We start from the raw sequence: 26,621 nt of genomic DNA, 5'->3' as shown, positions 1-26,621 counted from the left end.
TCTTCTGCACACTCACTGCCTACAGTTGATCCTAAGGCCTTAGAGGAGGCTAAGCTGATGACTCAGAGCAGCTGGACATGCCCATTCACTTGTTCTCCACCCTTTGAACAGTTCTGAGTCCTTGGCCGCTGTTGACTGCCAAAGGAGGCTTCTTTGGCGAATATATATGGAGCACCACGGATCTTTACGATAAATACATGCTTGTTTTTCAGCTGAAAAAAAATAATGAAGTTTGGTTTGTGGCCCAGCACGTGGTCGGCTTATCTTGGCGAACATACCGTATGCACTTGAGAAGAGCTTACATTTTGCATTACTGGGTGAAAGGGTATAGATTGGTGACCTACTTGGTTTCTGGTTTCTCATGTCATCTGATTCCTTAATTTGCATATGTGCCCTGTCCTTTATTGATTGTGGGATAGTCAAGTCTCCGTTGCAGAACTGCTTCTCTCCTTCAAGTTTGGTTTGTGTACTGTGTGGACACTGTTGTTAGATCCATCGATGACTACTATGTATTCTTGGAGGATCAAACACGTTCATCCTTAGGTTTCTTTAGCCATGTGAATCTGGATGTCGGTGAAAAACCTCCCTGATTTCTTTACCCACAAACAAATCCAGCAATGGATCCAGCGTCTTCTGTGGACTGGCCCTTGCTTTTTTGTTTTCTCACTTAGATATGTGCTGTGTAATGATTCCTGTTCAACTTCGCTTTGCTACTCTTTCTGATTCTGTGCCCTGTACTATATGCTAGCACCTTATTTCTGAAGTGTGACCTAGTTGGCACAGAGGAGGTTATAGGCAAGCAAGGGTCAAGCCTGAAACAGGAAGTCAAGACACAGCTCATGTTCTTAGTAAAGTTTTGCCATATATAATATATTTTTAATAAATAGATCCAGGTCACTAGCCAAGAGACTTTGGTTAATTTGTATCGAGTTGGAGATGCTGGTTCGAATGCATTGTCCAATATTTGCATTTGTTTTATGGAGGAGAGAATACTTGGGAGTCTTCAGTTTACTCCTCTTTCTGGCGTTGCTCTTCTGCTATTAATTCTTCACAGCCTTATTCTAAACAGTATGGAAGATTCTGTCAACCCCCCTCCTATCATTTTCCCCATGTTCAACCCCTTAGGCACAGTCACAGATCCTGGAACGACTCCCTTCCAGCTCCATATTATATAACTGACTGTGTATCCTACACTTCTGTAGAAACCGAAAATGATCTCAAAAGCTGCGAGGGGTGAGAAGGGATCTCAGTATAGTTTCAATTTGATTTCTCTGATGACTGGTGAGGTAGGGCATTTTCCATGTGTTTTCTGGCCATTTGCTTTTAGCCGTATGGGAAGTGTCTGTTCATCTCATTAGCCCATTTGTTGATTGGGTTGTTTGATCTCTTGCTTAATTTGAGCTCTGCCTATTCTACATTAGTCCTCTGTCAGATGGACTCTTTGCGAAGAGCTTCCTCCATTCTGTATGCTGCCTCTTCATTCAGTTAAAAAAAATTTTTTTTTTCTGGGCAGAAGATTTTCACTTGTCAATTGTTGTCATTATTGTTGGTGCTGTTATTTAGCAACTGGAGTCCTGCTCAGTCTTGGTTACAGTTCCTGCCCTTGCCTATATTCTGAAGTCTTTCTCTTACATTTCCCTCTAACGGTTTCAGAGTTTCAGGTGTTACACGAAGGTCTTTGATCCCACTGGAGCTGATTCTTTTTGTACAGGGTTAGTGAGATGCAGGGATTCAGTTTCATCCTTCCCTGTGTGGATTTTTAATTTCCCTGGCACCCTTTTGTTGAAGAGGCTGTCTTTTCTTCAATGTATATTTTTTTGTAGAAAAGAAATCAGTTGGTTGTTGGTTCATCCCTGGGTCTTCTATTCTGATCCATTAATCCAGGTGCCTTCTTTTGGGCCAAGCGCCATGCTGTGCCTCTTGTCTATGGTCCTACAGTAGAGCTTGAAATCAGGTATAGTAATACCTCTAGCATCATTCTTTCTTCTGCTCAGGATTATTTTTGGCTTCCCTACGAATTTAGAGACCTTTTATTTGTTTGTCTATCTCCAACAAAGAATTGAAATTCTAGTGGAAACAGCACTGAATATGTAGACTGCTCTTGGCAGCATAGACATATCTACCATGTTGGTTCTGTCCATACATAAGCGTGGGAAGCCTCTCTAGCGCCCTCTTCAGAAGTGTCTCAAAAACAAAGCAAAATACAACCCCCATAGAGAAACAACCAACCAACAACAAACAGAGCAGAAGGCTTATCACATGACCCAGCAGTACCACTCCTGGGTTTTTACTAAACTCCTCCAACTCAATACGTCATGGAGTCACTCACTTGTTACTATTCAGGGCAACACTCGTCATAAAGACCGTGATGTGGAACCAACCTATGTATCCAATGACAGAGAGATAGATGAGGAATGTGTAGTTTATGTACATATGGAAGTTTTCTTCCAGCCATAAGCAGAGACTTGAATTGCTTGCAAGAAGATGGGTTATTTCTGGAAATAATCATATTAAGCAAATTAATCTAGGTTTAGAAAGACAGATATCACAAATTTTCTCTTATTCCCAGTTCATTAATTTTATGAAGATATGCGGAAGCGTTTATGTGCATACTTTGTAAACATAGAAGGGACTGTGTCTAACACATAGCCTAGGCTGAACAAAAATGTCCTTGTGTAACACAGACCCACGGGCAGTACGTGCACACTGAAAATTAAAAGCAAAACTATATAAAAACCATTCCAGGACTTTTGTCCAGAATTCACAGTAGCTCCCGGTTTGTAGAAATGGTAAGATGACCCTCTCCCACCCCTGCATGCAGGCCTTATTTTCTCAAGGTTAAGACAAGGGCATCTCATCCCTGCCCCCTTCCTTGAAACGTCTTCCTGTTCTTGGGTGGCACTAGGTATGAGTATAGTTTTGACATCAGGTGTGTTCACAGGAGCACACGTCTCGCCTCACCCATTTTAACCAGTTCCTTTCCTCAGCTCTGTGCTTTCAAAGTGAGTGAATTTTACAGATTTAGATTAGAAAGCAAATATATGCTCACTATAATTAAAATAAAAACCTAGGGTTTGAGGAAATAGCTGAGTGTTGTGCCCTGCTCTGCTCTTGCAGTGTAAGTGTGAGGACATGAGTTTAGATGTCCAGAAACCTACATAAATTCTATACATCCATACGAGCCCGCTTGGAACTCCAGCCTGTGTTACTGGTATGTGTTTCTGTGTGGTGTGCGCACGTGAGTGCAGGTGCCTGTGGAGGCCAGAAGAGGGAGTTTGATCCCCTGGAGCAGGAGTTACAGGAGGTTGTGCTGAGAATTGACCTCTGGTCCTTGGCAAGAGTAGCATGCACCTAGGATCTCTCCAGTCCTAGTAGCAGACCTTTTAAGGGTGACCTCATATATTTACAAATAATATTTGATGACAATGCATATTCATTTTATTATTATGCAAAGTCTAACCAGTCGCTCTGGTAGTATTTGGGTATCGGCATTTTAAAATGGGATTGGTGTCTGAATTTTCCTTCTTTACGTGCATGGTGATTTAGTCAAGGTTAATGTCAGAGTCATGCTGATTTCTTGAAATTAATTAACCTTTTATTTTTCTCCCTGTTTTCAGGGGTGGTCAGTTAGACATCCCCAAAAGCCCGTGGTGAAAGAAAGACATTGGTTATGTTTTCTACATCTGGAATATCTTTTGAGATAATTGCCAATATTTTTCTTCACTTACAGATTTTGATATTTAATGTCAGCGAGAACGCCATATATGGTCTTCATTTTAATGAATATCTGAAGAGGCACGAAGAGTTTCTCCCCACATTGTTGAAGTATCTCTTCCATTTGTTTGCTCTTCCTAACCTGTATCACCACATTAATTATTTTTTTTTAACAGAATACATTCTTGTGCTCTGTTGTCGTATTTTACCCACCATGCACTTGCTGGCTTACCATTACCCATTTCTTCATCTCTTTAGTTGTTTGTACTTTTCATTGTGGAATATAATATGCAAATAAAACTGGTGGAGGCATCTAGTGTACTAATTCAATGAACCCACTAAGCACATAATTTAAGAACCCTTTTAGCCCTCTGCATGACCTATGGCAGCAGGGGTTCCTTCCTTGTTCCAAGAGATAATTATCCTTCTGAATTTAAGGTAATTCAGTAGTTTTACCCAAAATACTTAATGGATTCCTTAAAATGAAAGTTGCTTAGTATTTTTTTTTCAAGATTCTGAACTTCACAGGGTTGGAGTCAGACCATATGAATTCTGCATTTGTTTTCTGCTCTGTGTTCTGTTGTTGAGATTCACTCCTACTGATGTAGCTAATTTTTGAACCAGTAGATTCGTCGTGAGGCCATGCGAGTGCATATTTACATATGCAATCACGCAAAACTACTAAGATACATAATGTATAACATTAAAAAGAGTGGTTAGTTTTGTCAGTTTGTCACAAACCAGAACCACCTGAGTGTCTGTGAGAGATTGTCTAAATGCAATTGGCTACATATGGAGGTCTGCAGGGTGGTATCTTGATTATGTTAAATGAGGTGGGACGTCCCGCCCACTGTGAGTGGCACCATTCCCTAGGTAGAAGATCTGGAACTGTATAAGAGAAAAGGCAAGCAGAGCACCAGCATGCATGCATTAATCCATTGCTTTTTCTTCTTTTATTTCAATTAAATTATTTATTTATTCACTTTACATCCCAATATCAACCCTCCCTCTCCTCCCAGTCTCCCCTTCCATAGCTTCTCTGCCCATTTCCCCCCTCTTCTCCTCTGAGAAGGGAGGGTTGGGTATCACCCCACCCTGGCACATCAAGTCACTGCAGGACTAGGTGCATCCTCTCTCTCTGAGGCCGGTCCAGGTGGCCCCGTTAGAACAGGATTCACACGGAGGCAACAGATTCAAGTCCCTCTCCAGTTGTTGGGGGACCCACATAAAGACCAAGCTGCACCTCTACTACATATGTACAGGAGTCCTGGGTCCAGCCTATATATGCTCTATGGTTTGTGGTTCGGCCTCAGGGAGTCTCCAAGTCCATAGTTGGCTATGTTGGGCTTTCTATGAAGTTCCAATCCTCTTTGGGTCCTTCAATCCTTCCCTCAGCCTGAGCTCCACCTGGCTGTGGGTCTCCACATCTGTTCCCATCAGCTGCTGGGTGGAGCTCTGAGAAGACAGTTATGCTAGGCTCCTGTGTCAGGGGTTGGTTCTTGTGCATGGGGTGGGTCTCAATTTGGGCAGTCATTGGTTGTCCAGTCCCTCCATCTCTGCCCCATCTTTGTCCCTGCACTCCTTGTAGGCAGGACACATTTTGGGTCAGAGGTTATGTGGGTGGGTTGCTGACCTTAATCCCTCCACTGGGAGTCCTGCCTGGCTACAGGGGGTGGCCACTGTAGGTGTCTCAGCTAGAGTCACCCGCATAGACTCCTTGCGGTCTCCCTGCTCCCGGGTCTCTGGCATATCCTACAGCTGCTTCCCCATATTCTACCAATTTCCATTATCTCCTTGTTCCCCTGCACCTGATTCCCCAACCCAGTTCCCCTCCCCATCCCCTCTCCCAGCGAGTTCCCTCCCTTTGCCTACCTCCAATAAACATCTTATTTCTCCTTCTGAAAAGGACTCAACCATCCTCCCTTGGGCCCTCCTTGTTATTTGGCTTCTTTGGGTCCGTGGGTTGTAGCGTGGTCATCCTGTACTTTATGGCTAATATCTACTTATGATATCTACCATGCATGCCCTTTTGGGTCTTGGTTGCCTCCCTTGGGATGATATTTTCTAGTTCCATCCATTTGCCTGCAAGATTTTTGACCCCTTTGCTTTTAATGGCAATATACAGATGAACCATGTTTATTATTTTTTGAATCCATTTTTCAGTTGAGGTGCATCTGGGTTGTTTCCAGTTTCTGGTTATTGCAAATAAAGCTGTTTATGAATGTAGTTGAGCAAGTGTCCTTGTGGAGTGGTAGAGCATCTTTAGTATATGCCCGGGAGTGGTATAGTAGGGTCTTGAGGTAGAACTATTTACAGTTGTTTTGAGAAACTCCCAAGTCAATTTCCAGAGTGGTTGAACCAATTTGTACTCCCTCCAGCAGTGGAAGAGTGTCCCCCTTGCTCCAGATCCTCACCAGCATGCATTGTCCCTTGGGATTTTGATCTTGGCCATTCTGATGAGCGTAAGGTGGAATCTCAGAGTCATTTGATTTGCGTTTCCCTGATGACTAAAGATGCCGAACATTTCTTTAAGTGCTTCTCAGGCATCTAAGATTCCTGTGTTGACTTCTCTGTTTAGCTCTGTATTCCAATTTTAAACTGGGTTATTCGGGTCGTTGGTGTCTAACTTCTTGAGTTCTTTATATATTTTGGATATTAGTCCTCTGTCAGATGTAGGATTGATGAAGATGTTTTATCAATCTATAGACTGTCCTTTTGTCCTATTGACAATGTCCTTTGCCTTACAGAAGCTTTTCAGTGTCATGAGGTCCCATTTATTCATCGTTGATGTTAGTGCCCAAGCCACTGGCGTTCTGTTCAGGAAGTTGTCTCCTATACCAATGAGTTCAAGGCAATTCTATACTTTCTCTTTTATTAGATTTAGTGTCTCTGGTTTTACACTGAGATCTTTTTTTTTTCTTTTTCCTTTTTTTTCGGAGCTGGGGACCGAACCCAGGGCCTTGCGCTTGCTAGGCAAGTGCTCTACCACTGAGCTAAATCCCCAACCCTACACTGAGATCTTTGATTCACTTGGACTTCAGTTTTGTGCAGCGTGATCAATTTCAATCTAAGATCAGGGATACCAGGCACAATATAGGCAACACACAGCGAGCTCATAGCCAACATCAAATTAAGTGAAGAAAAGCAATTCTACTAGGATCAGGGGCAAGACAAGGTTGTCTACTCTCCCTCCCTCTTTAATATAGTACTTGATGTTCCTAGCTAGAGCAGTAAGACAGCTAAAGGAGATGAAGGAGGGTCCAAATTGGAAAGGAAGAAGTCGAAGGATTGCTAATCTAAAAATTCTACCAGAGAACTCCTACAGCTCATAAATACCTTCGGCAAAGTATACTTGGATACGTAATTAACTTAAAGAAATTAGTAGCACACCTTTATACAAACTGTAAATGGCGTGAGAACAAAGTTAGGAAGACATCACAATAGCCACCAATAATATAAAATATCTTGCTGTAACTCTAACCAAGCAAGTGAAAGGCCTAGATGACAAGAACTTCAAGTCTCTGAAGAAAGAAACTGAGGAAGATAGCATCCGATGGAAAGGTCTCCGGTGCTCATGGACTGGTAGTGGAAATGGCCATCTTACCAAAAGCAATGTGTAGAGCCAATGCAGTTCCCATCAAGGGTCCAACACAGTTCTTTACAGACAGAACAATTCTCAACTTCACATGGCAAAACAAAAAACCCAGGGTAGCTAAAGCAATTCTGTACGACAAAAGAACTCCTGGATGTAGCACCGTCCCTGAATTCAAGTATACTACAGAGCGATAGTAAGAAAAACTGCATGGTATTTGGTATAGAAACAGACAGGTTGATCAATGGAATCGGATCGAAGACCCAGAAATAAACACACACACCTACACACACTTGATTTTTGATGAAGGAGCCCAAACCATACACTCTTCAACTAATGGTGCTGGCCTTACTGGAAGTCAGCATGTAGAAGAATCATGTAGATCCCTTATCTACCACCCTGTACAAAACTCAAGTCAAAAATGGGTCAAAGACCTCAACATAAAACCAGATACACTAAATCCAATAGAATAGAAAGTATGGGATAGACTTGGACTCATTGGTATGGGAGACACCTTCCTGCCTTTTGTTTTTGACAGCGGATGTTACGGGATTAGCTGCCTTGACCCTCCGCCTCCTTGGCTTTTCTCAGCACACTGAACTGTGAGCTGAATTAGCTCCTGTGCTACTAGAATAAAATAATACAAAACCAAAATATAGAAATGTATGGAATCTATGTATTTCACTGTTAATTTTAGTATTTGGAATTATTTTGGTTCCTTGTTTTATTTTCCTGTCTTGCCGTGATAGATAGCAACATTTTTTTTGATTCTTTTTTTTCCTCCACCTTTATTAACTTGGGTATTTCTTATTTACATTTCGATTGTTATTCCCTTTCCCAGTTTCCAGGCCAACATTCCCCTAACCACCCCCCTCCCCTTCTATGTGGTTGTTCCCCTCCCCATCCTCCTCCCCATTACCACCCTCCCTCCAACAATCACGTTCACTGGGGGTTCAGTCTTGGCAGGACCAAGGGCTTCCCCTTCCACTGGTGCTCTTACTAGGCTATTCATTGCTACCTATGAGGTCAGAGTCCAGGGTCAGTCCATGTATAGTCTTTGGGTAGTGGCTTAGTCCCTGGAAGCTCTGGTTGGTTGGCATTGTTGTTCATATGGAGTCTCAAGCCCCTTCAAGCTCTTTCAGTCCTTTCTCTGATTCCTTCAATGGGGGGTCCCGTTCTCAGTCCAGTGGTTTGCAGATAGCAACTTTTTAATCTTATCTGTGGCTCTCTTCTGACATATTTATGCCAAAAATCTTCAGTTCCCGAGTCTTAGTGTCTATTCTTTTTACCAGATTGTGGCATATTTACTAAATCATCGCCAGAGAATTTGTTTTCTTTCCTCTTGATTTGTTCCCCATCATCATCTCGAGGTCAGTTTGAGTTGAATGTTTTAACTTAACCTGTTTTCACATTTGATGTTTAAAAATGAAAAGGAAAACACTCAGAGCCACGAGGTCCTGTCAGAGTATGGTTTTAGCTATAGAATTTTATTATATAATCCTAAAATATCACACATGTGTTTACCTGCATGTATGTGTATGTGCCACATGCATGTAGTGCCTGTGGATGCCAGAAGAGGGCAGCAGATCCTTTGGAACTGTGGGTGCTGAGAACCAAACCCTGGTGTTTGCAAGAGCATCGCCCACTGCTGATAGCAGCTGAGCCATCTCTCCAGTCTCAATATAGTCTTCTAATTGACATTAAAAAGTAGAAGCTATTTTCAGTTTCTCCTTGTCCTGTTACTGAGTGATTATGTGGGAGGTTGGTTTTGAATTTTCATATAATCAAATTAACATTATTTTTGCTTCCCTTTTTGTTGTTTACATTTCTTCAGGTTTTTAGACATGATTGATTTATGAGTAAGAAATTTAATTCCTTTCTGCAATGTGATTAAATCTCTTTTGACTTAATGTGAGATCAATATTTTATTGATACTTGGGCAAGACGGATATCCCCTCGAAAGCACTAAATTCTCTGGCAATTTTGTGTAAATTATGCACATTGATAACTGAGCTATTAGATAAAGCTTATTAATTGTATCAGGAAAATTGCTTAGATGTTTATTGGTTAGCCTATGATAAGACTTATTTATATTCCCAGGTTCATGTTAACACATAGAGAATATCACTATAAATACTGATATATTTGAAATTATTTATAATATTTTAGTTTATATTTTTGGTTAATCAAAAAACTTCAAATGATAGTTTTATGTCAATCATGTCTTCGTGTGTTTTGCCTTGCTGTGAGTCAGGACGATTCTCTATCAGTTAAGGGGGATATTAAGATTTCTGTTCAAGGGCTGGAGAGAGGGCTGAAGAGCACTGACTGCTCTTCCAGAGGTCCTGAGTTCAATTCCCAGCAACCACATGGTGGCTCACAGCCATCTGTAATGGGATCTGATGCTCTCTTCTGGTGTGTCTGAAGACAGCTACAGTATACTATATATAATAAATAAATCTTTCAAAAAGGATTTCTGTTCTGATTGGAGTATACCTATTTTTCCTTATGCTTTTGCCAACTTTTATATTGTATATTATACTATAGTTTGTCCAATGTTCACACTATTGAATTTGAGTATGTGATGTTAGGCACATAAAACAAATTGAATCTTGCTGTACCTAGAAAGATTGTCCCTTTGCCATTATAAAAAAGGGATTCTTCTTAACTGTAATAACAATTTTTGCTCCCCTTCTCTCATTTGGGACAGGATCTTACTATGCAGTCCTGACCTGGAACTCAGCATGTAGACTAGGATGGCCTTGAACTCACAAAAATACTTCTGTCTCTGCCTTCTGAGTAAAGGTGTATGCCACCATACTTGGCAAAATGTCTATTTTTTCTGATTAGTAAAGCCATATACTATTGTTTTAGTGCTTGATGGCATGTGTTTCCCTGCCATTTTACATCTATGTTTTCTGTATGTAGATGTTTTTGCTGCATTTTTATAAGTGGGCTATAATTAGATTTTTTTTACATTCTTGAGAGCCTTTATATTTTGATTGGAATATTAGACCATTTATAGTTGATATGGTTGTGTGTATATTTGTATTGAAAACAACCATCATACTGCATACCTTTTCTTTTATTTCTTTACCATTTTTATTTCTTAACCATTAAAAATCACGTTTTATTTATATAATATTAATAATATGTAAGCATTCTTGGCTCTTTACTCTCAAATCATGTGCTGGTTCAGTTGAGTTTCTTGGTTAGCCATGAATTGGAGCCTGATTAATATGAATTGGTTGAGTGCCTTTGTCACTCAGAAACTTGTCACTAACGTTGTCGCCTATAAGGTTCTCCTGTCTCAGACCTGTTCCCTTTTGTAACTTTGCTTTCCACAATCTTTCCCATTTCTCCCAGTGTGTATGTTTTAGTGTATCAAACCTAGAGATTCCGTCCCAGGCTTCTGGGAATATTCCATAAGAAAGAATCACATTCCTTCTTTTTTGGCTTACTTTATATCATGCCATTTTCTCTCTACCTTAAATCTACCCTTGAATCCTCCTATTCTCTCTATTAATTTTTCTTTTTCTAAAAAGAAAACAGCAGAAAACAAGACTCATTCTTGCTGATGGTTTGCCTTCTTCCATTCAGCAGAGAGACCCCCAGAACACGTCTGTCCCTACAGCATCTTACATTTCTTTGATTCCCTCTCCCTTTCCCTCTCTCACTCTCTCCCCCTCTCCCTCTTCCTCCCCTCCCCTCCCCTCCCCCTCCCTCCCTCCCCCTACCCTCCGCCTCCCCCTTCCCCCCTCTCTGTTTTTGGTGTAACCTTTGGTTATTTCTCCATCTCCACCCTTGCCCCTGAAGTTGTTTCCTGCATTATCTCTTGAATTATTTAGTGAGTTTCCCCTCATTTCTGTGATCTTAAATATCTTTAAGTCACATCCATCATCACAGTTCATTTACTTATTATTTGTATGAATGAACATGTGTGACGGCATATGTATTGAGGTCAGAGGACCACTTCCCTGAATTGGTTCTCTCCGTTCACAATGTGGGTTCCGGGCATCGAATTCAGATTGTAAGGCTTGGAAGCAAACACCCTTATCCGTTGAACCATCTCTCCAAGTTCCTTTTAAAATCTTACACTTCACTTTTTAAGGTAGAGCTTCATCACATAGTCAGTCTGGAACTCAACTGTGTAGACTCAGTCAGCCTGAAACTCACGGAGGTGCCTGCCTCTGCCTCCCGAGAACTGGGATTAAAGGTGTGTACATCCAGGCCTGGCTCCCACATCATTTCATTCTTAAAGGGTGTTCTCCCATTGTATGGAGAGCTATCAGATGGCAAGTATTTCTTCCAGGGAGCTGACGGTACTATTCCCATGCCTTCTGAGCCCTGGCATCTGCTGGTGTTTGCTGGACCGAAAATTGGTGGGGTTGTTTCGTCAGCTTAGGGCTCCTCAGCCACTCTGCCTTCCTTCCTTTTCTTTTTGAGTAGTTTTTTTTTTTAACATGTATTTTGAAACTCAACTCTGTATACTTTATTAATAATTACTTTTATTTTCTATTTTGTTCTTTTTTCTCTTTCATTCATCTTCCAGTTTCCAAATTCCTCAAATATCTGTGTCGGTCTTAAGATTATTCCTTTGTGAAGTTTCTTTCCATCCATTTCTTTGTTAAAAATTTCCATGTTGTCATTTAGCTCCTTGCACACAAAAAGCCCGTGTCTGGCATTTCCCTACACGGAGCCCCTGAGGGTCTTGAACTGTCTGTTATTTCTTCTGGCTTTTATTAACACTGTCTTTTCTCCTCAAGTGTCTTGTGCATCTTTAATTGAGTTCTTGGCATCTCGATTTATAAAAGAATTTTCGTAGACCTAAACGGAGGGCTGGAATAAGTTTATTATCTTTCTAGGTTGAGTTTTCATTTGCTTTTATAACCATCCCTTAAAAATAAAGGATTATCTCAAATCAGTGGAGATTTTTCTGGGCCTTTCTGATGAATCTAAGCAGGGGCCTTCGTGAGACTGGCTTCATTCCCATGTCTCCTTCAGTGCCCAGGGTAGACTCCCGTTTATGTCACCCTCTCAGCTGTCCCTTCTCCTCTACAACATAAACAATTCTGTATCCACCTCCTGGCTTTCTATTTCCCTCCAAATCTTTATTATATAAATACGATTGCTACAGTTGCGTGTGGATGCATGTGTACTGTGTGCATGTGCACATGGAGGCCCTAGGTTGATACTAGGAATCGTTCTTTAGTGATGTGCCTTCCACCTTATTCACTGAGGTAAGGCTCCTCAATCAAACCCAGAGCTTGCTGATGTGCTAGTCACACTAGCCAGCTTGTTCTGGAGAATTCCCGTCTCCACCCTCTCAGGCTAGAATCATCAGCTGGTGTGATGCCCAGCCCACTAGGCATTTACTTGGGTTCTGGGGATCTGAACTCCAGGCTTCAAGCTTATGTGGCAAGTACTCTAGTCACTGAGCCTTCTCCACAGCCTGCAACTGCCTGCCTTTTGATCCTCCCATTTCTGTTTCTTTATTTTACGTTGTCAGGACACAATCAGGTGTTAGCGTGGTTTGTCATGTATGACTTTTGCTCCGATTTCTGTTAACACTTGTAGACTTTCTAGTGTACTACAGATTTTCAGATAGTTTCTCTTATTTAAACAGATATTAAGATTATCTTTCACAGAACTACACTGAGAAGGGTTAGAGATCAGATCTAAATTTCACCCTCTGCCTTGGCTCATTGTGAGTTATTTTATGTCATGTGTGCCCCATTTCTGAATTTGTTATCCAGTTCACTTTGTAGTGGATGTGATGATTTTTCCTTTGCAAGGAAGAATATATGGGTAAAACAGTTTCTGGGCTCTCGAAAATCTGAAAATAGAAAACACAAGTTGCTTTTATAAAAATCCCATATCTGGTTGTGTTGATTGCGGTATGTGCCTGTTTCTTGGAAAAGCACAGTGTGTTGGGACTGGAGAGATGGCTTGGCTGTTTAGAGTGCTTTCTGCTCGTGCAGAGGACATGGTGTTTGGCTCCTAGTACCGACATGGACGTTTGCAAATCTGTAATCCCAGCTCCAGGGGATTTGCCTCTCATGACCCCTGCAGGCACTGTACACATGTGGTGCACATACATACATGCAGACACACACTCATGCATGCCAAAAATCTTCACAGAAGAGAAGAGAACATTTGGAGTAAAAGTTAGATGATAATATCATTAAAGCTTAGCAAATCCTTCTTTTTTTTTTTTTTTTTTGGTTATTTTTTTTTCGGAGCTGGGGACCGAACTCAGGGCCTTGCGCTTCCTAGGCAAGCGCTCTACCACTGAGCTAAATCCCCAACCCCAGCAAATCCTTCTTATAAGATTTAATACATTTCCTTTAAGTCAGTGCACACACACACACGTATATGTATAAAATAAGCTGATACCTAGTCATTCGGCTTGCGAAGTCCTTCAAATATATATATATATATATATCCCACTCAATTTCATGTCATAAATATCTATACATATCTACACACACACACACACACACACATACACATATATCACTGAGTCCAGTTTGTGCAGCCCATATATTGATGGGCATGGGGGTCATCTACTTGAGCTACACTCTTAGAGAAACCAGCTGTCAATAGCACATCAGCTAGTGTGTGATCTAATCCTCCTTTCCACGTTGAAATGTTTTTTGTAAATCTATTTATGCATTTTATGTATGAATGTCTTGTCTGCATGTACACCTGTGCGCCAGAAGAGGGCATAAGACCCCATTATATATGGTTAGTAGCCACCATGTGGTTGCTGGGAATTGAACTCAGGACCTCTTGAGCCATCTCTCCAGCTCTCCCCCATGGTGGGGTGTTGACTGGCTTAATCCCATGCAGGTCTTATGCAGCAACCAGAGCGGCTGCAGATTCGTGAGTGCAGTGGTCCCGCCATGTCCAGAAGACAGTACTTCAGTCTGGTCCTCTACATCGCCTGCCCGTTTATATAGTCTTTCTGCCCTTTTCCGCAATGGTCCCTGAGCATGCGCGCGCGTGCGTCTTGCGTGCGTCTTGCATGCGTCTTGCGTGCGTCTTGCGTGCGTTTTGCGTCTTGCGTGCGTCTCATGTGCGTGCGTCTCGCGTGCGTGCATCGTGCGTGCATGCGTTATGCGTGCATGCATTATGCGTGTATCATCCGTGCGTCGTGCGTGCGTGCGTCGTGCATGCGTCGTGCGTGCGTGCGTGCGTGCGTGCGTGCGTGCGTGCGTGCGTGTGTGTGTGTGTGTGTGTGTGTGTGTGTGTGTGTGTGTGTGTGTGAGAGAGAGAGAGAGAGAGAGAGAGAGAGATACAGATGTTCCTTTTATGGCTTAGCTACCTACCACTGCACAGCCATTTACTCTCTGCACGTTACTAAGTCGAGGATGCCTGTGTTAACTAACCATCGTCTGCCACACAAAGAAACCTCTTTGATGAGACATGAGATCCTTCTAAAGATAGTTTTCTAGTCAGGTCTTTACAGTCACCCCATCAACTCATACTTGGCTTACTGCCCTTCAGAATGAGGCCCTCCCTGTACCTCATTCTCTCATTCACATAAAGAGTCACAGTTACCATTGATTAGCACATGACCGTGTGCTGGGTGTGTACCTCTAGTTCTACTTATGAAATGTGTAATCTTGGGGGCCGGAGAGATGGCTCAGCGGTTGAGAGCACTGACTGCTCTTCTGAGGTCCTGAGTTCAATTCCCAGCAATTACATGGTGACTCACAACCATCTGTAATGGGATCTGATGACCTCTTCTGGTGTGTCTAAGCCACAGTGTACTCATATACACTAAATTAATTAATTAATTAATAAATAAGTCTTGGGTTGTGGGATGCCCACAGGCTGGGTGTTTTTCATTGATGAGATAGTCTGTGTGTGTGTGTGTGTGTGTGTGTGTGTGTGTGTGTGTGAGCGCGTGCACGTGTGTGGTGCCTGACTGGTGAACACGCAGAATCATATTTCATGCTAGGTCATTTGGACTTCATTCATAAGTAACAGGGAGCCTCAGAGGATGTTAAAGTACTGGCTGGTGGCCAGAGCTATGCATGCTCGAGGTCTTACAATTGATGAAGTAGCATTCATACCAAAAGCTAGCATCTATGAATGCTTACTTTTGTGCCACTTCTGTTTTTTAAGATCTTTGCATGGATTATTTTCTTGAATACTTAAAGCCCCTTTTTATAGGTTTGAAAACAGAACACAAGGTGTTTAAAACCTAATGCAAAGGGATGAAGATATGGCTTAGTGGGGAAGAGCATGGGCTGCTCTTCCAGAGGACTGAGGTTCAAGTCCCATTCCAGATGGCAGCTTACAATTGTCTGTAACTCCAGTTCCAGGGGCGTTGACTCCCTCTCTGGCCTCCATGGGCACCAGGCATGGTCACAAATGATACACAGATATACATGGAGGCAAAGATATATGTATATATGTATACATACATATATACATATATATGTATGTATACACACACACACACACTAACCTATATACACATACATATTATTTTACAAAAAAAGGAAAACAAAAACCAAACTACAGAGATAGTTGGCAGAGGGAAGATATGAGTCCAAGCAGTCTAGCCTCATTCTGTGATGCTGTTTCTTAAGAAGAAAGTCTCACAAGATGGTGCCACATCTGTGTGTTGGTCTCTCCAAAGCATACACACCAGCATCCTACCGTGAAGGTGATGGTATTAGAGAGGGCTTTTGGAGGTGACATAAAGTAGAATCCTCAAACATGGAATCTTTTGTCCTTCTCAAGAAGCCTGGGTGAGCTTCTTGTTGTCTCTTCTGTCCCTTCAGAATGGCGCCATCTATGGACCAGCGAGCAGGCTCTCACTAGACGTGCAAGTACGCCAGTGTCTTGGTCCTGGACAATGTGAGGCAGAAACCCCCGTGGTCCATAATGCACACAGTCTGTCTTATTTTGTCCTACCCCATCAGAACTGACTGGGACACTCGGGTACCAGTTTGTTCAGTAAGAAGTACCTGAGGCCTTCACATCGGGAGTTGTGACAAATGGGCCATGTTCAAGGCCTGAGGGATGAGGGATGCAGAATGAGGTAGCTTATCAAGACAGCGGTAGTGTGTTCCCTCTGGGGCCCATGACTTCCACATCTATTTTGATCAGGTTTACAGTATGAGGCTTGAATTCCCTCCCATGGAGCAGGCCTTAGATCTAATCCAAAAGCTTTCCTAATCTTTAGAAAAGAGCTGAGGTTGTTCGGAACCCGTCTCATGGTGGGTGCTCTATGAGTACTGATTGCATGAATTCTCTGAAGCCAGTGAATATTTCCAGTAGGCAGATTCCCTGGCATCCTGTGACTGCATGGACACAGGCTGTTGGTGCTACGGAAGAACAATGACTGCTTCCACCTCCCATGCCTTGTCTAGCGTGACCATTGCTTTAAAGTGTTTGAGGCTGCCTTGGGCACAAAAGAAAAACTAATTATGCACCAAATTATTTTCCATTAGCCGCTCATGTTTTACGACCACCTGGCGGCCCTTCATTTAGCCAGTTCTGTTTTTCTGTTAACGAAGCTCGAGTCCAGGAGTTGGTATGCAGCGAGAACCCCATCCCAGAATAAACGGCTACAGGTATTCTCGGCACTGCATTAAACACCTGTTAAAAGTCATAAATAAAATTAAGCTCTCGTTCCCCGGTCGTGCAGCTGAATATAGTTAGTGTCTTCAAAGTAATGTGTGCTCAGAGAAGTCTTTGAGAGCGATGTGCAGGATGCAGCGGGCTGCTCTGTGGTGTGGTTTGACGACCGGGGAAACAGGAAAAGATTGATTCATCTATGTGTTTGCTGAGGACTGAGGTGTAAGTTCTACTGTCTAGGAAGTTGATCCTCCTGCTGTGTTTTCTGAGGGAGTTTGAGAGGCCTCTCTCCCTCCCTTCCTCTCTTCATCCCTCTCTCTCTCTCTCTCCCTCCCCCCTTCTCTCTCTCTCTCCCTCCCTCCCTCCCCCCTGTGTGTGTGTGTGTGTGTGTGTGTGTGTGTGTGTGTGTAAGAGAGGGGGGAGGGAGAGGGAAACAGAGAGACAGAGAGAGACAGAGAGACAGACAGGTGTTCATATTCTGGGGCCACATCAGAGAGCTTCCTAGCCCACTTCTCTCATGAGCTGTGCAAATTTTCCTTTTACTCTTTTGAGACAGAGTCTCATACTATGTAGCCCCAGCTGGCCTGGAACTCACTATATGTATTAGGCCGGTCTTGAACTCACAGAGATCTGGATAGTCTTTTTTTTTTTTTTTAAAGCATATTAGCAGCCACCACCTGAATCAATAAGACATTTTCTTCATCCTTTTCTTCTTTCTCCACAACCCGTGCGTTCTCTAGCTGATGTTCTTTGTTCCACCATGCCCTCCCTAGCCCCTAGCAAACACCGTCTTCTTTCTGTCCTATGGATTTGCCTACTCTGGACATTCCTTAAGAATGCTTTCCTCATACGATAAACTATTGTCTGCAATTAGCTCTTGCTTTACTTTAAGATGTGTGTGTGTAGGTGTGTGCACGTGTGCATGTGTGCGTGTGTGTGTGTGTGTGTGCGCGTGCACGTGCGTGCGTTGGGATACATGCACATGAGTATAGGTGCCTACTGAATCCAGAAGCAGGGGATCGGATCCCTGAGACTGGGAGTTATAGGTGTGCTGGGAAAACTTCCTGGGTCCTTTGTAAAAGCAGTATGCACTCTTAACCCCTGAGCCATCTTGCCATTCCCACCAGCTGCTTCTTAACCACGTTTTCAAAGCAAGGTCACGATGTAGCATGCGTCAGCTCATCCGTTCTCGTGTTGACCGCTGTTGCCCCTTATGGATAGACTGCATTTGGCCGATCATCAGCTAACAGAAATTTGGATTATTCTCACTTTTTGGCTTCTATGAGTAGTGCTGCCACTGACCCACATGCGCAGACTTCCCGCTCCTCTCGATACGTACCTTGAGATGGTGGACATATACAGTAAACTCTGTGTTCCACTCTCTGAAGAACCCCCGGACTGTTCCCACCTGGTGGCAATGACTTCATAATTGAGGTTGAAGTGTTTTGATTATGGGCCCACTGACTTTTTTACCGTAGTGATTTTGGATCCTGCCAGGCTCGTGGAAGACATTCAGCCTCTGCCTTACACCTCAGCGTTGCATGGTCTTTGTGGAGTTGTATCTGCAGCCTTTGTTTGTCATTTTCCCCATTACGCGTTAGCTTCCAAGGCTTCTGCCTCCCAGAGATCGGTTAAATAGTTGGTGTGAGATCCAGGCTAGCTAAAGCTGGGGGAATGTTGACTGCAGGCTGGGGCATGAATAAGCTTATTCAGGTGACATCTGGTCTACCTCGTGAGGCACTTCTGTACCTCAGTCATGTGAAAAGGCTTGAGGGCCACCTTACAGGAATCTGTAAAAATGATGCACAAGACAGAGCTATGTAGCCGCCCCCTCCCTGGGCCCCCAGTCCTGTCACCTGTCCTTCTCAGCATGGATCTGGACATTTTTGTGCTGCTCCTCTTTTCAGTTGTTTGCTGTGCACGTGCATGTGCGTGCGTGCATGCGTGTGTGCGTGTGTGTCCCCATATGGAGGTCAGAGAACGACTTTTGAGGCTGACCCTCTCCTTCCCCCATGTGAGTTCCATGGAACAAACTTGGGTCACCGGTCTGGGTGGTCACCGGTCTGGGTGACAAGTGAGTCATCTTGCTGGTCTCTAATACACATATCATCTTGAAAGGCCGATCTTTGTTCTGTACAGTCAGTCCGTGGGACTGAGCTTCTGGTTTTATTGTACAGTAGGGGGACTGTAGCTAACAAGACTGTTTTTATTGGCCTTTCTGGTATTTATAACACTCATTCCTTTTATGTCTCCAGTGCTTTCCCTAGGCACTCTACGTTAACTTGATAAAACATCTAGGCTCTCCCAGTTGAATCAAAACCCTCTAGGGAGGGCATTTTATCTGTCCTCGACATCATATCTTTGGAAACAGCATCTGGTGTTGGCCGGTCAGGTGGCTGGGGTCCTTGTGTTCTACTAAGATAGGAATCATGGGCTGGTGACAAATAGCTTTTTCAGTGCTGACAGCCCTGGGCTCTTGAGTGCCTACAGCCTGGGGCCTTTACTGAGAGACCCAGAGGCTCCCAGCTCTGGGACTCAAGAGTCAAGGGTTTACTGCTTCATGTGTTAGAAGGCAGAGCCTTGAATCTTTTAACCACCAGGACCTCTCTGGCACTTGGCAGCTATTAGAATCCTCAGCTTCCTGGAACAGTGGGTGGTGGGAGCCAACAGCAGCAGGCAGAAGCAGGCAGTGCCTTCTAGTGTATAGGCCTTAGAAGCTGGGGCCCTCAACCTCATAGCAGCAAGTGCCCTAAATCTTGAATCTAGAGTATATTTCATCTGGGTAACTAACCAAGTTCCTCTTCCCCATCTCTTCCTTCTGTGTTGATGTCATCATCATGTTTCTTGATTCTACAAAATCAAAAAAGACTGATTAATTTTTATTTTATATATATGGGTGTTTTACCTGCATTCGTGCATGTGTACCTGTGTATACCTCAGACTCATAGAGGCCAAAAGAGCATGTTGAGTCCCCTGCAACTGGAGTTATGGATGGCTGTGAGGCACCATGCAGGTGCTGGGAATCGAACTTGGGTCCCATAGAAGAGCAATCAATGCTCTTAATGACCGAGCCATCTCTCTAGCCCCCTTTTCATTGATTTTGATGGCCTCGTGTACTGTTCATCGCTCTGTGACTAAGTATTAGTTTGGATTCAGTCACATCCATATTCTTTCTGGTCTTTGCTCTTTCTTGCACATTGAACTTCTGGTATGAGAGAATTTTCCTTCTTCCCAAATTCATTCTCTCTAGTTCTGTCAGTGACCCTTGTATGCCACAGCCAGCCTCTCTCTCTGGATGCTTCGGCTGGTGATGCTACCTGGGTCACTTAGAAGCCAGCCAGGATGGGAGTGTTTATAACACAGAAGTCAGCAGATACTTTTAAACATCAAGGCCTTTTCTCTTCAGTTAAACACTCACCTGCATCGTCCTGGCCAGTGCCGTGTCCTTGGACTCTGCATCCCAAAATATATTTACTTTTAGCCTATTTCAGAATATTTCCACGCAGGCTCCTTAGAGTCCTTTGCTTTCTTTCAGGACTTCTGCTGTTTTTACTGGGATCCTGGGCTCTTCCCTCATGACTGCTCCACTCTCCCTCCTAAGACAATGCAGCCTCCCGTGCCCCCTTCATCTGGCTACTTTTGAGAATCTGGTTCTATGTAATCTGCTTGAGAACTTTGTGACTTCATAGTCTCTTTATTTTTAGAATTACTTACTAATTATCACTTTATGTAATGCTTCTTCCGTTTTTTTTTCTTTTCTTCCTTTCTTCCGCTTCTGGGACTCCATACAAAACATATAATATTTTTTGAAATCATGTTTCCTGTACCTGTGGTGTTCCGGCTTTACATTTCTGCCTTTTGATTTCCACTCTTTCTGGATATTACCTCTAACCCAGTGTCTCGACTTTCCCAATGCTGTGACTCTCTAATACAGTTCCTCATGTTGTGGTGACCCCAAACATAACATTATTTTTGTTGCTACATCAAAACTGTAATTTTGCTACTGTGATGAATCATAATGCAAATATTTGTGTTTTCTGAAGATCGAGTCTCGACTCACCGGTTGAGAACCAGTGCTTTAAACCCTCTACCCCTTTTGGGTAGGATTTTTAAAAAAAGGTTATATTTTATTTATATGTGTGTATCTGTATATGTGGGAGTTCAGTGCCTGAGGAGGACAGAAGAGGGCATCATGGTCCTTGGAGCTGGAGTTACAGTTGTTTGTGAGCCCTGCGATATATGTGCTGGGATCTGAACTCTGGTCCACGTGATCAAAAATCAAGCGTGCTCAACTACTGACTGCAAGGAAGAAAAGGGGCAAGTTATGCCTTCCTGAGTCAGGACTTGGAAACCTAGGTAGATATCAGACCCCGGTGACTCATAGGGGCTAGACTAAGAGAAGGAATTTTGAGAGGGAAAAGTAACACCTCATTAAAGGAATAATTAATGACACCTCCCATCTCTATCATAGTTTAAGATAGAGCCACCTTCTGGAGGGGTTGTCCTTTGGCCTGGTCTCCATGACAATTGCTAGATTTTGTTTGCTTGCTATTTAAAAATCATATTTTAAGAACTGATTGCTAGAGTTTTGACAGAGTCTCGAGTTTACTTGTTTATTTTCCTTTTGGCAGTGTGGAGACTGAGCCTGGGGCTTCACATGTGCTGGAAAGTTCGTGCTACCGAACTGTGCTCTCAGCTCCCAGCTCACCACATTCACTGTATATTCTTTCCAGTTATTTTGTGCTTGAGATGAAGCACATCCTCCTTCGATGAAGGCGATGTTATTGATCATGGTATGCTTTCCGAACTTGGGTGTTACGTACTGTGATCCGTTTTAACTGAACTGAGCAGTGTTTATGCAGGGGTATTTGTTTGCCTCTGAGCCCAGCTTTGGCTGAGCCCTAAGAGGTCTGGTAAATATGTTGGAGCTGTTAATATTTTGAGTGGAGCTTATAATCTGGGTTGTCTTTCTTGGCCAAGAGACCCTTATTGGGGCACCTTGAGATTGAACATATCTTTAGTATAATGGTTAGTCTTCATTGTGAATTTAACTGTATTTAGTTTTTTTCCTACCTTTTGTTGTATGGTATGGTGTGTGTGTGTGTGTGTGTGTGTGTGTGTGTGTGTAGGATGTATGTATGGCATATGTGCATGTGCATATGTGGGAGTGGGCATGCACCTGTGAACTTGCTTGTGAAGACCAGAGTGGGGGGGCATTGGATGTCCTCTGTCACTCTCTGCCTTATACTCTTGAGATAGTGTCTCTCACCAAATCTGGAGTGCGAGGCTGGTGGCCAGCAAGCCCCACTAATCCTCTTTGCCTAACCCCTGGCAGCACAGGAGTTGCAGCCGTGTGACGCTATCCAGGCATGCGATGCCATCCGTTTACCAAGGATGCTCTGATCTGCTGTTACCCACTGAGCCAGCTTTTCAGCTCATTTGACTGGACTAAGAGTTACCCAGGAGATGCATCTCTGGGTGTACCTGTGAGGGTGTTTCCAGACAAAGGAAAACTCAGCCTGAACATGGGCATCACCATCCTGTGGGCTGGTGGCCCAGACTTTGTAAAAAGGGCACAAGGAGAAAAAAAAGTGGTAAGCACCGATGCCCCCTCTCTCTTCTTCCTGATCCATGCAGATCTGAATAAGCCACTGGGATGGTTTGCATATGCTTGGCCCAGGCAGTGGTACTATTTGGAGGTGTGGCCTTGTTGGAGTGGGTGTGGCCTTGGAGTAGGTGTGTCGCTGTGGGTGTGGCTTTAATACCCTTGTCATAGCTGCCTAGAAGCCAGTATTCTGCTAGCAGCCTTCAGATGAAGATGTAGAACTCTCAGATCTCCTGCACCATGCCTGCCTAGATACTGCCATGTTCCCACCTTGATGATAATGGACTGAACCTCTGAACCTGTAAGCCAGCCCCAATTAAATGTTGTCCTTATAAGAGTTGCCTTGGTCATGGTGTCTGCTCACAGCAGTAAAACCCTAACTAAGATGGCCACTCACTGCCTTTCCTTGCTTCCATGGTGGAGTCCAGTCCCTCCCACCATGAGCCAAAACTAATCCTTCTTTAGGGAGGTTGCTTTGGTCACAGCAATGAGAAATATAGTGGATAAACTGGTTATTTTAAAAATATCTTTTTTTTTTTTTTTTTTTTTTTTTTTTTTTTTTTTTTGGTTCTTTTTTTCGGAGCTGGGGACCGAACCCAGGGCCTTGCGCTTCCTAGGCAAGCGCTCTACCACTGAGCTAAATCCCCAACCCCTAAAAATATCTTTATACGTAGAGAAAATAGCTGGGTTGAGGTTCTAGGGTTTGGCCTTTATTATTTCTTTTGAAGGAATTGTCTTAACATTCCAATGCCATTTTAAAAAACATTTTTTTTTATATTTTTATTTTTCGTGGAAATACTTTTCTTCCTCCAATGCCATTTCAAAACCTGTGTTTTGTGTTCATTATTGTGCAAAGCTGACTATTACAGATCAAATGCCAACCCTTTCCTGCATTTCTAATTTATATTTAAAAATCATCACGTGTCCTACCTAAAATACCACTAGGCATTCCGTAGAGTTTCTAAATTTTTTTTTTCACAGTTCATAAAGTAGGACTACTAGAGAAGAATTGAAAATGAAAGAAGAAGTAAGAAACACAGAACCACCAGTCGTTATTTTCTACTCTGGTCGTTGTGGCTGAGTTTCTCCTCTGGTGTTGTCTGTGTTATGGAGGCACAGTGAGGACACATGCTGCTCATAGGGATTTACATCTGTTTTACATCTTAAGTGTCAGCGCTGGACTTAGACTGACTGTATTTGTCCATTTTAAATGTTCTTTTTTTTATTGGATTTTTTTAATTTACATTTCAAATGTTATCCCCTTTCCCCCACCCAAACACCCACCCTTCCCACCTCCCCGCCCTGACATTCCCCTACACTGGGGGATCCAGCCTTGGCAGGACCAAGGGCTTCTCCTCCCATTGGTGCCCAACAAGACCATCCTCTGCCTCATATGCAACTGGAGCCATGGGTCTGTCCCTGTCTACTCTTTAGATGGTGGTTTAGTCCCTGGGAGCTCTGGTTGGTTGGTACTGTTGTTCTTATGGGGTTGTAAACCCCTTTGGCTCCTTCAGTCCTCTCTCTAACTCCCCCAACAGAGACCCCGTTCTCAGTTCAGTGGTTGGCTGCGAGCGTCCATCTGTGTATTTGTAAATGTTCTTTATGACAAACTTTGTACTGCACAAAGAGAGAACATACAATTAGCCTCTTGTATGACATCCCCATCTTTGATGGATGTGTTTGTAAGAAGGTGAGCTATCTTGGAACCCTTTTCTTGATCTCTTAGCTAGATACCCTAAGCATAGAGTTAAAAGTTAGGGGCATCAGGGCCATTTCAAGGTCAAAGATCAAAAATTGATATGGAGTTGGCAGTCTAGCTCAGTGGTGAAGTGCTTTCCTAGCATGCTCATAGCCCTGAGATTCATGTTCAAGGCCCAACACTGCAAAGGAAAAAGAAACTGGGGATGGAGATGGGGACAGGTAGGAGTGCAGAGAATAAACGTAATGAGTCCGTTTCCCTAATGTTACATTCTCCCTGTACTTGGTTTGTATAAACCAAGTTACACAGACTCCAGCTTGGCGTATCTCCGTAAATGTTAAATGGTAGAGCCTCTGGTGCTATATCTGACTGGCTTCCCTTTGTACCTGATCAGCAGGCTGGCGTCTCCAGCTAGCGTGAAGGGCAGTTAAACTTGACTTTTCCATGTGCCACAGGCTGCATGCTGTGCTGAGGGCTGGGGTCCTAGGGCTCCCTGGGCCCTGCTTTCAAAGGATTCCTGCTGAAGTAGAGATCAATGAACACAGTGTATGGGTCTGGGCATGTGGCGTAAAGAATCAGGAGAGGTTTGTGCTTTCCCTGTCTGATCAAAGTCTCCAGGTGTAAAATAGGGCTTCTCCATCCGCAGGAGTAGGGAAGGTTCCAGTAACAGGGTAGCGAGGAGGGTTGGAGACACCTGAGTGTGCTCAGGAGATGTGCCCTGGTCTTCAAGTCTGAGAGGTGAAGGCTCCTGATTCTATATTCAGGAAGAGTCTTTGGCAATGGTGCTTGTACTAAGTCCTTCCTGCAGTGTGCACTTCTCTGGCCTCAGATATTACGAGGGAAGGACACAGTCCTGGTGCTAGAAGGAATGTTCTAGAAGACAAATGACCAAACAACGTGGCCAATGGCTGCAAGCATCCAGCGAACGTTTTCGTATCATCAAGCAGATTTTAAAATCCTTCCCCTTCCCCTCGAAACTAGGGTGTTGTTCAGATGCCGAGAGAGTTAAGTCCATACCCCAGGATGTAAAATTGAGTTGTCAAGCCTAGGTCTGAACTCAGATCCCTCTATAACAGCGAATGCCACTTTAACGAGGGGTTTTGGGGGTGGGGGTGGGGCTGGAATGCACATAAGGAGGATTGTGGACCTTCCCCCAATTATCTTAAATCCAGCCTGTTTGCTGTTTGGTCGCTTTCCTTTTGGGGCACTGAGAGATTCTCCGGTGCTTGTGGTGGCTTGAATAAGAGCGGCCCCCGTAGACTCCTAGTTGAATGCTTAGGGAGTGGCATTGGGACAGTCATTGTGATCCAGTTGGAGGATGTGTCTCACTGGAGATGGCTTTGAGGTTTCGAATGCCCAGGTGGCCCTATCTCTTTCCCTACCGCATATGGATTCAGATGTAGAGCTCTCAGCTCATTCTCCAGCACCATGTCTGCTGGTGTCCTGCCACGCCGCCTACCATGACAATAACGGACTAAACCTCTGAATCTGTGAGCTTCGGAGCCTCAGAAATGCTCTCCTTTATAAGGGGTTTCGTGGTCGTGGTGTCTTTGTAACTAGGACAATGCTATATGAAAATGGAAGGTGTGGTAATGAATACTGCCCTGCAATGATGTGATTCTTTCCTGGTGTGACTGGAGGCTCCTACCCGGGCTGCCTGGCCACGTATTGTTCTGTCACGGTTACTTAGCCTCCTTCTTTACGTTCTTGGGGCTCCTCTCAACCATCTTTGGAACTCAGAACACTTGGGACATTCCAGAATTCTTGAGAGGATAGGGGGAAAACTGCCTAGAAACCATGTTTATAGTCTTAACTGCGGAAGAAACCAAGAGTCACCACCGGCCCTGGTGCCACATGGAGAGAGATCACGGCGCAAGAGATTGTTTTCACCCCACAAGGCTGATCTCTACTGAGCCCACATGGCCTGGGACTATTGAAAAGTCACTTCTCCCCAGAGCAGTAGGGTTGGATAATTTGGTGACTATTTTTACGCTCTTGGTTCCTAATTCCACTCAAGATGGTACAATGGTGTGATGCCTACTCTTGATTGCCAACTTCATCACATCTGGAATTAACTGAAACCCAAAGGACTGGGTACACCTGTGAGGGTTTTTATAATTGGGGAAGGAAGCTGGCTCTGTCCTTGCCTGCTTCCTCTCACTCTTGCTTGCAAGCCTTTAGGCGAATGCTGAAGACCAGCTGAAACACCTACCCTTTTGGACTGAACATCTACTGGGTTCTTGGACCTTTGGTTGGTAAGCATTTATGGTTGGACTAACTGGACTACAGTTTGTAAGCCATACTAATCAATCAACCTACCAGTCTATCAATCAATCTATCAGTCTATCATCTATCTATTATCTATCTACCTACCTCTATCTATCTATCTATCATCTATCTATCTATCTATCTAT

General features: G+C 43.5%; 1 protein-coding gene across 3 annotated transcripts in view; it reads left to right on the top strand.

Moving 5' to 3' along the window:
• The window catches only part of Cdyl2 (chromodomain Y-like 2), a 191,045-nt gene that overhangs the window by 24,355 nt on the left and 140,069 nt on the right, over positions 1-26,621 (top strand). The window contains exon 1 of one of the 3 annotated variants that reach the window (XM_017601238.3): positions 25,338-26,462. The gene's annotated coding sequence lies outside the window, so the exon portion shown is untranslated. 3 annotated transcript variants of the gene reach the window in all.

Source organism: Rattus norvegicus, chromosome 19 (assembly GCF_036323735.1).
Source record: "Rattus norvegicus strain BN/NHsdMcwi chromosome 19, GRCr8, whole genome shotgun sequence".
In the NCBI taxonomy this organism is placed as follows: domain Eukaryota; kingdom Metazoa; phylum Chordata; class Mammalia; order Rodentia; family Muridae; genus Rattus; species Rattus norvegicus.
Note: the sequence above shows the minus strand (reverse complement) of the source record. Positions and strands in the feature narration are given on the sequence as shown.